Below are 15,106 nucleotides of genomic sequence, written 5' to 3'. Positions count from 1 at the left end.
CAACTTCTACGCATCAAAGAGTCCAGTGTGTTGAAATAGCAAAGAACTTTATTGAAAACACATAGTCAGAAAATCAGTGTTTAAGCCAGAACTGCCCTCCCCAAGCCAAAGAATATATTGAAACCCCAAAACCTAAAACTCCACCTTCTACCAAACCTAGCCCCCACCTACAATTCCCACCATCTATCCCCACTATTACCCAGCCCCACTTTGCCATCCTTCTCACACGCACAATCTCTCCCTGCCAAAGAAATTCCAAGAAGCTAGATCCCTTTCTGTTACCACCAGTCCCCAACTTTCTTCAGCCAACATCCCACAAATTCCGAATGCGATCATTGCTATTCTAGCTAGCTGCAACAAATCCTAGCCCCCCCATCTAAACTAACCTAAACCACGACCCATAATCCCCAGCCAAATTTATAACCCAAAGCAATTATCTATATTATAGAACTTAAAACCTAAACTTAAAACATAAATTTCAAACATAAACAGACATATTGACAGAAAAACCTTAGAAATAAAATCATAAGGGCCTTTTCTTAGCACCGCTGGATTGAAAAAAATATTTTTGTATTCCTTCTTTACAAAAAAAATGTTTGTTCACTGCTTAGATTTGTGTTGCTTCTCTCCTATGTTGCTTCTCTGGTGATTGAATAGGCCTGACCTCCGAGAAAAGCATTTTCCACACTGCTGGCATTTCTATGGCTTCTTTCCTGTGTGGACTCTCTGATGTCTCACTAGGTTTGACTTCAAAGAAAAACCTTTCCCACAATGCTGGCATTTGTATGTCTTCTCTCCTGTGTGGACTCTCTGATGTATCACTAGGTATGACTTCCGAGAAAAACATTTCCCACAATGCTGGCATTTGTATGGCTTCTCTCCTGTGTGGACTCTCTGATGTATCACTAGGCTTGACTGCCGAGAAAAACATTTCCCACAATGCTGGCATTTCTATGGCTTCTTTCCTGTGTGGACTCTCTGATGTCTCACTAGGTTTGACTTCAAAGAAAAACCTTTCCCACAATGCTGGCATTTGTATGTCTTCTCTCCTGTGTGGACTCTCTGATGTATCACTAGGTATAACTTCCAAGAAAAACATTTCCCACAATGCTGGCATTTATATGGCTTCTCTCCTGTGTGGATCCTGTGATGTTCCAAAAGGTGTGACATCTGAGAAAAACCTTTCCCACAATGCTGGCATTTGTATGGCTTCTCTCCTGTGTGAACTCTCTGATGTAACACTAGGCATGACTTTGAAAAAAAGCATTTCTCACAACGCTGGCATTTGTATGGCTTCTCTCCTGTGTGGAATCTCTGATGTATCATTAGGATTGACTTCTGAGAAAAACATTTCCCACAACCCTGGCATTTGTATGGCTTCTCTCCTGTGTGGAATCTCTGATGTATCATTAGGATTGACTTCCGAGAAAAACATTTCCCACAACGCTGGCATTTGTATGGCTTCTCTCCTGTGTGGACTCTCTGATGTATCATTAGGGTTGACTTCTGAGAAAAACCTTTCCCACAATGCTGGCATTTGTATGGCTTCTCTCCTGTGTGGACTCTCTGATGCCTCACTTGGACTGACTTGGAAAAAAAACCTTTCCCACAATGCTGGCATTTGTACGGCTTCTCTCCTGTGTGGATCCTGTGATGTTCCAAAAGGTGTGACATCTGAGAAAAACCTTTGCCACAATGCTGGCATTTGTATGGCTTCTCTCCTGTGTGGACTCTCTGATGTCTCACTAAGTGTGACTTCTGAGAAAAACCTTTCCCACAATGCTGGCATTTATGTGACTTCTCTCCTCTTTGGACACTCTCTTGACTCACAAGTTCTTCTGTAAAGAAGGACAATGACAGATAAGTGAAAATCAGAATTAAGAGAGGAGGGTGTTGCCCCCAGATTTAGCCCCCATTTACCCTTCCCTATTTGACAGTAAATTAATAAAGTTGGTGTGAGTGACCTGAGCATGATCCTGTTCCAGATACCCTAAATCCATGGAACGATTGTATCCTTACTTATAGCAGCTAGCAAAGAGACTGGATGAGGAGTGCCTTGAGGGAATCAGTGGAAGCAAATAGTCAAAGGACTGTTGAAAAAATATTCCATTAAAAATGTGCAAAATACTTTGATTGACAGTTGGCATCATTTCCTGTGAGACTGCCATACAGTAAGAGCCCAAGGCATGATGCAAACCAACTGCAGAGGTCACTTCATGCTGTTTGGCTCCAGATGACTCACAGCCAATACAGTATACAGCTCACATGCGAATCGGTGTGGATTGGATTGGTGTGTGAACAAGAGATGGTGAAGTTGATGTAAGTTGGAGAGGAGAGCTTGTAAATATTTGCATTATTAGGAGCAGGTAACTGTTGAAGTTGCCAGATATTGTGTAACTGTGATTATTTGTCGCAGAAATTTTTTGAAACTGATGCAGAAACAACCATGAAATATCATCCAGTTAGTCTGACAGCAATACTAGGAAAGATTCTAGAGCAGATAATTAAACAGAGAGTCTGAACAACTAGAAAGCAATGCCATAACCACAAAAAGTCAACATGGGTTTCAGAGAAAGAAGTCATGCCAGACAAACCTGATCTCTTTTTTTTATAAAATTACCAGCTTGTTAGATGAAGGGAATGCTGTGGATATAGTATATCTTGATTTCAGTAAGGCCTTTGACAAATTTCCCCATGACATTCTTGCAAACAAGCTTGTGAAATGTGGGCTAGACAAGGCAACTGTCACATGGATTTGTAATTGGTTGACCGGCCGAACCCAAAGGGTGCTCAAAAATGGCTCCTTTTCATCCTGGAGAGAAGGGACTAGTGGGGTGTCCAGTGGGGTTCTGTCCTGGGCCCAGTGCTATTCAACATCTTTATCAATGACTTGGATGACAGAATTGGGGGAATACTTATCAAATTTGCAGATGGCATCAAATTAGGAGGAGTAGCTAATACTCCAGAGGGCAGGATCAAAATTCAAGATGACCTGAATGGACTAGAAAGCTGGGCCAAAGCTAATAAAATGAAATTCAACACGGAGAAATGTAAGATACTGCACTTAGGGCGGAAAAATGAAATGGACAGATATAGGATGGGCGACACCTGGCTGAATGAAACTATGAGTTAAAGAGATCTAGGAGTCCAAGTAGACCACAACTTGAAAATGAGTCAACAGTGCAATGCAGCAGCTGAAAAGGCCAATGCAATTTTAGGCTGCATCAAGAAAAGTATAGTGTCTAGATCAAGGGAAGTAACAGTGCCACTCTATTCTGCTTTGGTCAGGACCCACTTGGAATATTGTGTCCAGTTCTGGGCACCACAGTTTAAAAAGGATGTGGAGAAACTGGAGCATGTCCAAAGGAGAGCAACTAAAATGGTGAAGGAAGCCATGCCCTACGAGGAATGACTTAGGAAGCTGGGGATGTTTAGCCTAGAGAAGAGAAGGTTGTGATATGATGGCCCTGTTTAAATATTTGAAGGGATGTCATGTTGAGGAGGGAGCAAGCTTGTTTTCTGCTGCTCCAGAGCTTAGGACCCGGAACGATGGATGCAAGCTACAGCAAAAGAGATTCCACATCACCATTAGGAAGAACTTCCTGACAGTAAGGGCTGTCCGACAGTGGAACACACTCTTTCCTCGGAGTGTAGTGGAATCTCCCTCCTTGGAGGTCTTTAAGCAGAGGCTGGATGGCCATCTGTCGGGGATACTTTGATTTGGATTTCCTGCATGGCAGGGGATTGGGCTGGATGGCTCTTGCGGTCTCTTGAAATAATTATGACATAGAATCAGTCTACTGTTTTAAGTCTATATTTCTCAAAGTTATTTGGGACAATTTTTACCTGCAAGGTTTAGGATTTCATTTTATGAATTGATGTTTATCCTTATTGCTAGAATGCAGTTTACTTATTGTGATGCTTTGTGATACTTGTTTTTACTTTGTTTGTTTTTTTAAGCTGGCCATGTGCCATAATAAATTATTCATTTATTCATTTGAATTATTTTGCAACTCAAGATAAAGAACCTCCAAGGACCTGAATGAAATCTACTGTGTCTGTGACTTATTTTTATGTGTGGAAAGTGGTCAGTGTATTGCCAATACCTATATCTAGATATTTGCTTCCATACTCTGCCATGTTATTGTTGAGCTGCATCTGGGAGCGTCACCCTCAGATTGTAGTGTACATTGGATTGTGAATGCGATCGAAATTCAGAGCCAACAAGGACCTGAGAGGCGGTGTGGTAATCCCTTTTGTCTGAGGTATGTGCATCAAACACCCACTGCATTCAATTCGTGTTCACGCCATTCTTTCCCCACCCAGGAAATATTCTAAAGAGATATAAACCTTCCTGAACCCTCAGTTTCTGCCCAAGCACCAATTTCAGTATAAATGTCAGGCCCAACTTGCTGTTTTTCAGTGTCAGTCCAGTTACAGACAGAAACTCTGTTTGTTTTCTTGGCTAAGCACCTCAATGCACTCACCAATCCCAATTGTCGCAGGAACTACTGACCTGTCCCCATTCCAAATCCTCAACAATTGGAATAAAGCTCTAGATAGGTAATAGATTCCTTTAACATCTATTCACCACTCCCACCTTTGTTACCTAGATCTTGAACACTTATATATATAGTATGTGTGTCTGTGTATTTTCCTTTCCCCCTAAATGAAACACAAAAACCTATTTCAAATGCCTCTGACATACTGTTTGATTCAGGACCTGCTATAGCAAGGGCTGGATCCAGAGGTCACTGTTGCCCCAGTAAAACTATCTCGTTCTATTGAGCTAAGTACCAAATTCCTCTAAAAGCATAGCACTTGTGGGTGTCCTCCCCAGACTCCAGCATTTTGGGTAACAAAGGGCCTCTTGAATCAATCATGGAGCTAAGCAAGCTCAGGATGGAAAAGAAACATTAGAGAAAAAGCAGATTTTTTGTTCCCCATTCTTCCCTTCATAGACATTACTCATAACTGATCATAGAATCATAAAATCGTAGAGTTGGAAGAGACCACAAGGGTCATCCAGTCCAACTGACTGCCCTGCAGGAACTCTCAATCAAAGCATCGCCGAAAGATGGCGATTCAATCTCTGTTTAAAGACCTCCAAGGAGGGAGACTCCACTACACTTCGAGGAAAGAATGTGTTCCAATATCAAACAGCCCTTACTGTCAGGAAGTTGCTTTAATTCTATAATTCTAAAGTGGAACCAAAGCACTCTGACAGTGAATGATGAAAGGGCCCTCAGTCTTCACTGGAAGGGCAATGGATTCAGGTTCCTTACCCACAAAGGCCACATTATCATAATTCTCCATCATCACAGAACTGTACATAAGTTTCTGCTTCTTTGTCAACAGTTTCCATTCGTCCTCAGTGAAATATACCGCCACATCCGCAAAGGTCACCTGCAATAGAAAATAGCCCTCATCCAGAGAGTGACTAAGCAAAAGGAGAGGAAAGCACATGGTTCATCCCAAATATTATTTAATCACTTTAGAATTCAGTCCAGAAAATAAACTTTAAATTCTGCAAGCAAGCAAAGAGCTACAGCCTTTGAGATCCAGTTTGTCTCTAATCTTTCAATATAATATACAATATGAAAAACAATATAATTTAGCCCATTTCTGGAATATTATTGATTGATTAGGATACTGACTATCCCAACATATATAGTACATTGAGGAAAGCAAGACATATGTGGACAAACCACACCAGAAGGGGAACAAGATGGCTAAAGTTGTTAATGATGAAGCTCACACAAACAAGGAAGGGTGCAACAATTTGCTTTTGCTTCCAACTCCTGGCAAGGGCAAGACCCTGCCCCCATCTCTCCTCCCCTCTCCCCGCTTTTGAATTGATGGGATGCACATGTCTTTTGAACTTGGAACACATTTTGCAGCAACTGAACTGACCTGAGGAGAAGGGGGAAAGTGGGAGGAGGAGAGAGAAATAGGACATTTTCAAAGCCCCTGGAAAAATGAGGTGACTGAGGATTAAGCAGGACTCTGTCTGACAAACTGGGACAGTATGTTCTCCGCTTGCTTTCATGAGCTGGCCCAGCAGTGACACAGATGAAACTAATAGTCAGGATGGCAGCTTACCAAAGAGTTGAACCTTGGCAGCCTCTTCCTCTTGGAGCCCAATTCCCTCTGCTTGGCCTCTGTGTCAGCCATCAGGTGGGCAGGGGGATCCTAGTGCCTCTGCACTTGGGTCACTTCCAGCAAAAGATATCCCAAAGCAGTGTAGAAGGAAGCTGAGGTGAAGTTCCTGAGAAAAGAGACTAGGGTTAGGCTGAATTTGGGACTTTATTCCTGCAATGTATGGCCTCACTCTCTCAGCTGCAACCCTTCCATGCAAGCCTGCACTGAAACATTCAAACAAAGGTCCTCTTCCAGCTCCAGGAATAAATGCCTGCCTTCAGTACAAAGGCCCTGATTCCTGCAGCCCCAGAAAGGGCTCTTCTGCAGTCCTTTATGGCCGGAGCTTCCCGGGTAAGAGGCCATCTCCTCAGCTGTAGAGAAGGGTTGCTCTGAGTGCAAAGGAGGAGAAGGTCCACAGGGCTGAGGGAGGGAAGGCAATGGGGAAAGGTCAGTGCCAATGGCCATGGAGGGCATAAGGTGACAATGCCTAGGAAACTCATCTGAGTCCCAGCCCTAGCAATGAGAGGCAGGAGTGAGTCCAGGGGGCTGAGAGGGTCTCCTTTCCCAAAGGGGGACACAAGGACCGGTGGACCCTCCCCAGCTAGGGCCCAAAGGGAGGGTCTCTTTCCCCACCTCTCTCTCCCAGCCCCCAAAGCCCAGCCTCCCCACTGGCCCTGAATCCCCTGCCTCCCCTTCCTCAGACCCCCACAGGCCTGCCTGCCTGCCTGCCTTCCTTCCTGCCTGCCTTCCTTCCTTCCTTCCTTCCTTCCTTCCTTCCTTCCTTCCTTCCTTTCCTCCCTTCAAAATGGAGGGCCAGAGGCACAAAGGGACACACTGCCTTCATTTTGGCCCAAGGAGCCTGGCTTCCTTCTCTCTCTGGAGCCTCAGGAGAGAAAGAGAAGCCTCTGTTCAACTGAGGCTCAGAGAAGGTTCCGGAACATTATTCCCCACAGTCACAAGCAGCACAAAATGGCCGCCGGAACACAAGACAGTTACCAGAATACAAAATGGCTGCCTCTTCCTCAGCGCTTGGCTGTTGTCAGTTTCAGGCCTTCAGGGGAGAAAGAGACTGAGGGGAAGATGGAAGGAGGTCCTGGAGGGAGGGGGCCTTGGGAGATAGAGAGCCTTCCTGAGATATTCAGGGTTTTTTGGCCTCAGAAAGGATTTCAGGCAAAGAGAGGTTCCAAAGTAATCAAAAAACACCTGGGATAGGTATCAAGAAATCTGAGCTAGAAGACATGCTATGGTCAAAGAAAGGTGTCATAATATCTGCACTTTATAAACGTATATTAAAGTATTACACTGAAGTTGGAATTGTAAAGGTTAACATGGTGTCCTGGGCACAAGGTTTCGGTAGATCATGCGATTTAAAACAATGGGAAGATACGTGGTCCCCAAAAATAAATTATACCTTGTGTCAAGAAATAAAGGAAAAATACTATAAAATGTGTTACCGCTGGTATTTGACACTGGAAAAAAATTGTAAAATATATGGGAACACCAGTAATAAACGCTGGAAGTGTCCCAGGAAGAGGGGAACCTTATACCATTTGTGGTGGAAGTGCAGGAAAGCAGCAAAATATTAGTCCAAAATCCATAGAATAATTAAGAAGGCATTAGAGATTGAATTGGAAAATAAGCCTGAGATATTTTTGTTTAACATGATAGATGACGATTTGGAAAGAAAATACGGATGTGTGCTATTTTGTATGATTTCAACAGCCAGAATTGCATATGTGAAGTCTTGGAACAATAAGAAAGTCCCGGACACTGAGGAGTGGTTGAGAAAGCTGTTTGAGGTACTGGAGCTACACAAATTAACAAGGAAGTTAGAGATGGAAAGTCGTACAAATTTTTGGAGGTATGGGAAAAAGTAATAGTTAATTGGAAAGGAAATGGGGTCAACTGACCACTGAATTGCTCATGGTTTGAAAGATATGTAGCTTATTATAACGAAAGAAAGGGGACCCAGGAAATAGAGTTAGTTTTTGCTTAGAAAAAATATCATGCTTTTATGAAGGAAAAAAAATTTACAGTGTTGATTTAAATAATAATAATACAGTTTATTATTTGGAATAGTTGGAATAGACCACATGGCAAATGGCCATGGAGGACAGAAGGTGACAATGCCTAGGAAACTAGTCGTCTGAGTCACAGCCATAGTAACTCCTGGTAGTAAATAGTCCAGGGGGCTGAAGGGGGGTCTCTTCTCCCAAAGTGGGGGGTAAGGACCAGTTCCCATGGGACTGTGAGCCCCATGAACTCTTAGCAAATCTATGGGAGACGCTGCCTCAAAGCGCATTGGAGGAGTCTCTGTCTGGATGGCCATCTCTTCGGAGGACTTGGAGGGCAGAATGGGGCTGACTGTTTGGCCCTTGGGGCTCCCTTCCAGCCCTAGGAGCCTATGAAGCCTACCTTACAAGGCTGTTGTGGGAGATTATCACAAGGCAATTACTACACAAGAATGTCCACCTTTTAGCAGCTTACAATAAAAATATCCATACAATACAATAAAAACATCTTTCATGATATCCAAAACCCTAACCCAAACCCTCCCATCCAAAATAAAATTAAATTATTGGACAGATATTGAAACAGTTATTAAAAACAGGGATAGTAGTCAAAGCCTGATGTTTATGAAGAATAAGAATAAGGCTTGTATTAAAACTATCCTCCCGATTACTGATCTCTTTTAAAACCCTTGTTCCCCAGAAGGAGCAGAACTGTGTAATAAGAAAACCCTCTCTGAAAACAGACACAAAAGACATACTTCCTTCCTTTTGGCCCAAGGAGCCTGGCCTCCTTCTCTCTTTGGAGCCTCAGGAGAGAAAGAGAAGCCTCTGTTCAACTGAGGCCTCAGAGAAAGTTCTGGAACATTATTCCCCACAGTCACAAGCAGCACAAAATGGCCGCCTGAACACAAAATGGCAGCCTCTGCCTGAGCGCTTGGCAGTTGGCAGTTCTGGCCTTCTGGGAACCCAAAATGGAGGACGAAAGGGCCCCAAAATCAGAAGGGTCCTCAAACAGGATTTCCAAACCTTAACAACACCTAAAATGCCAAACCAAAAGAACATTCCCAGAGTTCCATAGCACTGAGCCATGGCCATTACAGTGGTGCAAAGCAAGAATGCCCAGCGATGGTGGCATTAATGGTGTTTAAGGCAGCAGCTCCATCCCTCCCCCCCAGGCCTGATATCATCATCATCATCATATTTGCTAGAGCATGAGAGCCACCATTAAAAGCATTGAAATCCCCTTTGGGGAGTCCCACCTTCAGAGAGAGTGGCCTATGCCTAGAAGGACTGCTGGGCCTCCTTCCTCCCCTCCTTAATGGCAGTGTGGCCAAAGAAAAGCAGCAGCAGCAGTAGAACCAAGCCAGGCCCAGCCAGACCTCAGGGCAGCAGTAAAGCCTAGTGGTTCCAGGCCTTGTCTCTCTGCTGTTGCTTCACTCCCCCCCCCTCTCTCTCTCCTTCCTGTCTATCTCTTTCTCCCTCTAAAACTCTGCTGCTCACTCTTCCGCACGCAGAGCTAAATAGAGAAGCAGAAGCTCCGCCTCTTTTTGAGGCTGGCCAACGGGGGCAGAGGACCTGGAAGACCCTGCCCCCTGCCATAGACTCATATTTTGTTCTGGCAGCCATTTTGTGCTGGTTGTGACTGTGGGGAACAATGTTCCAGAACCTTCTCTGAGGCCTCAGTTGAACAGAGGCTTCTCTTTCTCTCCTGAGGCTCCAGAATCAGAAGGAGGCCAGGCTCCTTGGGCCAAAAGGAAGGAAGAGTGTCCCTTTGTGTGTCTTTTGTGTCTCTTTTCTTCTTCTTCTTCTTTTTTTAATATAATTTTTATTAAACATTCTAAAAGAAAAAAAGTACAATACAATCTTATTCACATTAATTAAAATACATTCCACTACATCCTATAAGATATTTTTCTTCAGTTCTTAATAAAGTTGTTTACTTCCTAGATTACTGACTTATCTCGTTCGTTCTTTATTATCTTAATTATTTCAACTGGACTCTACAAAAACCCTTTTCCCCTATTAAATCCTATATAAAAAAGAAATATCTTATTCAAACATCCTAATACATTAGCGTTTTCTACTTTCCCCTGTTATTATTAGCTTATCCATCCTTAAATATTTCCACTCTTAGTTATGACTTGCACCCCTTTTTCTAAACAGTTTCTATACGTTCTACATTCTAAAAGTCAATAGTATTGCTTTTACATTTCCACTGCTATTAATTCTTTTTCTTATGTTTCTATTATAGTAGACATTTTATCCTCTTTCACACTAATCAGATATGACTTCCAAATATCCCATTCATCATTAAATTCTTCCATATCTTTGTCATTAACCAAATGTGTCAGTTTATCCATCTCAAACAAATCTAACATTTTCCATCTCCATTCTTCTACTCCAGGACTTTCCTCTTTCTTCCAATTCTTCGCGGATATAGTTCTAGCTGCGGCCAAAGCGTACAATAATACTTTTTCATGTATTTCTTTACCGTATTCCTTGATGTCAAATATATTTAGGACGTAAAATTTAACGGTCGGTCTTCCCTTTAATCCAAATTTTTTTTCATTTCGATATGTATCTTTTTCCAAAATTGTTTCGCTGTCGGACAATTCCACCAAATATGTAAATAGCTACCTGTCTCTTTGTTACATTTCCAACACAAATTTTTATTTTTTTAAACATTTTTGCCAATCTAAGTGGGGTAAAGTACCACCGATACATGGACTTAGATATGTTTTCTTTTACGTCAACACTTATCATATTTTTGATTTTTCCCCTCCAAAGATTTTCCCATTCATCCAATTGTATTGTTTCATTTATATCTTTGGCCCATTTAATCATGAATTCTTTTACTGTTTCAGATTCTAATTCATATTCCAATATTAATTTATATATATTTGAAATTTGTTTTTTTGGGTCTTTTATAATCTTTTCTAGATTTAGGTCACCCTCCCCAATTCCTTCCTCTTTTGTATCCACTAGAAAGCGTTCCCGGATTTGTCTGTAGGCAAACCAGTTACTAATAATATCCTCATCTTGTAATTCCTCCTGTGTTTTCATAATCCTATTTCCCTCAACCATTTTAGTAATATCATTGTAAGTCACTCAATCATCCTTTTTATATTGCTCCCTTCCAAACATAGCCTCGTTTATTGATGCCCATAACGAGATTTAGGACACCAATTTTTCTTAAAGTTTTGCCAGATCCGTAATAAAGATTTTCTGATAATACGATTATTAAAATTTTTATCTAATTTTATTTTGTCATAGATTAAGTATCCATGTAAGCCAAATTTTAATTTGAATTTTTCTAACCTTACCCAATCCAGAATCCAATCTAAAGAGCATTCTTGGTAGTACCATTTTAAACTTGGAAGTGCCATTCCCCCCTATTCACCGAATCATACAATATTTTCATTTTAATTCTGGGCTTTTTCCCATTCCAAATAAATTTAGATAGATCTCTCTCCCATTGTTTGAATGGGACATCACTAATTATAATAGGTAAGCTTTGAAAGAGGAAAATCATTTCGGGGAGTACATTCATCTTAAAGAAGATCCTAATGATCAGGGCTGTGATCTTTCATGGTTCTTTTACAGACAATTAGAGAGCTCTTCCGAATGGATAAAAAACAATCCGGTATTGCCAAATCAGAATATGATCTAGAACAAGAAATAATGTTGAATAAAGATGCCTTGTTAGCAAGACTTTATAATTGTATTCTTAAAATCTGTACACAAGAGAATGTTATTAAAGAAACTATGATCAGATGGTCTCAAAACATTGGTTTTGTAATTGAATTAGACCATTGGGAATACACTTGGAAAAACAGATTGAACTATACTTTTCTCGGGGACTAGCCTCCTCTTAGAAGCCAAAGCCCAATGTTTGTGAAGAATACTAATAAGGCTTGTATTAAAACTATCCTCCCCATTTCTGATCCCTTTTGAAACCTATGTTCCTCAGAAGGAGCAGAGCTGTGTAATAAGAAAACCCTCTCAGAAAAGACACACACTTTCTTCCTTTTGGCCCAAGGAGCCTGGCCTCCTTCTCTCTCTGGAGCCTCAGGAGAGGAAGAGAAGCCTCTGTTCAACTCAGGCCTCAGAGAAGGTTCTGTAACAAAATGGCCACTGAAACACAAAATGGATGCCAGAACACAAGATAGCCAGGGATGGTGGGAGGGACAGGCATTCCAACCAATCAGGGCCAGGGATGGTGGGAGGGACTGGGATTCCAGCCAATGGCAGCCCCTCAGAGTCTCCTCACGTTTAAAATTCATATCACACCCCCCCCCCCCATATTTTCCCCTGAAAGACAGAGACATTTTCCATTTGATTGCTCTGTCTTTCTAGTTCAACCCACTTTATATCATGGTTATATTCTGCCTCTATCATTGTTAGCCATTGAACCGCCTCAAAATATCATTCGAGGGATGGAGCTCCCCATCCTCCATTACTTTGATGCTCATATAATAATGCCTTAGATAACCTGGCTTTTTTATTCCCTGATATCCATTTTAATATTGACCTTTCCTATTTCTTTGGCGGGATACAAACCGCTGCTTTGCGGCGGTCTGCCGCCGCCGCCGGTTAGTCCGCGGGGGAGCCGGAGCCTCCATACGGTACGACTCCCGCGCGGAGCGAAAAAGAAGCTCCAAAATGGAGCTTCTTCTTGAGTCGCGTTTGCGATGTAGCGAGGCGCCAGGGGCGCACTCGCTACGTCACAACCCCCGCGACACGTCTGGACGCTATGCGTCCAATACGTCAAGATGGCGGCGCCCATGTGGAAGGGGCGCCGCCATCTTGTACGTATTCTATACGTACTAGGGTTAGGGGGGTGCAGAAGTACCGCCCCTTCCTAACCCTAGTACGTATAGAAGACATACTATATGGCGGTTTGTATCCCGCCTTTAAAACTTTACTAGGAATTATTTCTGGGATCATTTGAAATAAATATAAAATCTTTCGTAGTACCAACATTTTAAGCATTCTAATTTTTGTTAACATTTCCCCATTTTTACTTGTCCATTTAGAAATCTGATTATTAATTTCCCCCCATAATTGATTTTAATTACCTTGTCCAATATTATCTAACTTAATTGGTAAATTTACACCTAAATATCTCACATTTTTAATCCCCAATTTCAATCCTGAGACATTTTGGATTTCTTTTTGTTCCAGCCAATTCGTATTCCTAAACATTATCTCTGATTTATCCATATTAAATATTAATTAATATTAAGCCCAGAAATGTTTTCAAATGTCTGAAATATTTCCAATAACTTGATTACAGCTTCATTCGGTTTCTGTGTCATTATCAGAGGATCATCATCTGCAAATGAATCCAACTTCATCTCTTCTTTATCTATTTCATGTCCCTTTATCTCTTCTGATCCCGAATCATATTTGCAAACGCTTCCATTGCTGATATAAATAATAAAGGGGAAAGAGGGCAACCTTGCCTTACTCCACTTTTCATTGAAGAAAATCTCCATTTATCATGATTTGTGCTTCTGTATCATTATATATTTCTTTGATGGTTTTACTAAACCTTTCCCCTAATCCAAAATCCCTACAGATTTTATATAGATATTCATGATTTATTGAATCAAATGCGTTGTAAACATCTAGTTTTATCAAAGCTAATTTATTTTTGTATTGTTTGGCATGATGTAGTATATTAAATATATTCCTTATCGGTTCATAAATATATCTGCCTTCCTCAAATCCATATTGGTCTTCTTTAATTAAAATAGGTAAACATTCTTTTTAATCTATTGGCTAGGATTTTCATTAAAATTTTATAATTATGATTGCTTAATGTGATCGGACGATAAGATTTGGAATTGGCTGGATCTTTATTGGGTTTAAGTAGTGATATAATTTCAGATAATTTCCGTGTTTCTGGGATTATTTTATTATCCAATATTTCATTGTAATTTTTAGTAATATCCTCACTCAGTTCATTTTTAAAGGTTTTATAAAACATAGATGTGAATCCGTCTGGGCCAGGAGATTTAAATCCTTTTAAATCTTGTCTTACTTTCTATCTCTTGTTTGGTTATTGGGGAATTAATATGATTACTCTCTATTTCCGTTCCGTCAAGTGTTTCGCTTTTCATCCTTTGTTGGGCCGCAACTTGTGCAGCCCTGTTTTAATAGAGGACATGTTTATCAAATGTGCAGATGATGCCAAACTAGGAGGAGTAGCTAATACCCCAGAGGACAGGATCAACATTGACAAGTTTGGAGTGTGTCCAGAGGAGGGTCACCACAATGGAGAGACTTAGGGAGCTGGGGCTGTTTAGCCTGAAGAAGAGAAGGTTAAGACATGATATGAAAGCCCTGTTTAAATATTTGAAGGGATGTCATACTGAGAAGGCTGCTAGCTTGTTTTCTGCTGCTCTGGAGAAGAGAACCCAGAACAATGGATGCAAGCTCCAGGAAAAGAGATTCCAGCTCAACATTAGGAGGAACTTCTTGACAGAAAGGGCTGTTTGACAGTGGAACACACTCCCTCAATAGAGAATGACGGAGTCTCCTTCTTTGGAGGCCTTTAAACAGAGTCTGGATGGCCATCTGTCAGATATGCTTTGATTGAGATTTTCTTCATGGCAGAAGGAGGTTGGACTGGATGGCTTTGAGATTACAATGTGACAATCTCAATGCTTCAGGTAAGGATCTCAATGGTCCAGTCTCAATCCTTCAGGCAAGGAGCATCAGTCTAAACTCATAATAGTCCCGTCACAATCTTTCAGGAAAGGTGCCTCAGGCTGAGATCTCAATGGGACAGCCTCAATGCTTCAGACAAGGATCATAACCCTTTGCTCGCTAAGGGCCAGGCTCAATCCTTCAGGTAAGGAACACCTGCCTGAAGTCAATAAGCCCATCTTAATCCTTCAGGGAAGGAACATCAGCCCAAGGTCACAATGAGTTAGTGTCAGTCCTTC

General features: G+C 41.5%; 1 protein-coding gene and 1 pseudogene across 1 annotated transcript in view; one reads left to right on the top strand and one right to left on the bottom strand.

Moving 5' to 3' along the window:
* LOC149301645 (uncharacterized) overlaps nt 1-15,106 on the top strand; it is a 337,309-nt gene that overhangs the window by 26,412 nt on the left and 295,791 nt on the right. The window lies entirely within an intron of this gene.
* LOC149301650 (uncharacterized) lies at nt 194-11,539 on the bottom strand (annotated as a pseudogene).

Source organism: Sceloporus occidentalis, unplaced genomic scaffold, assembly GCF_023333645.1.
Source record: "Sceloporus occidentalis isolate IW3139 unplaced genomic scaffold, rSceOcc1.0.p SCAF_21, whole genome shotgun sequence".
NCBI classification, from domain to species: Eukaryota; Metazoa; Chordata; class Lepidosauria; order Squamata; family Phrynosomatidae; genus Sceloporus; species Sceloporus occidentalis.
The sequence above is the reverse complement of the archived record's forward strand: the minus strand, read 5'-3'. Positions and strand labels throughout refer to the sequence as shown.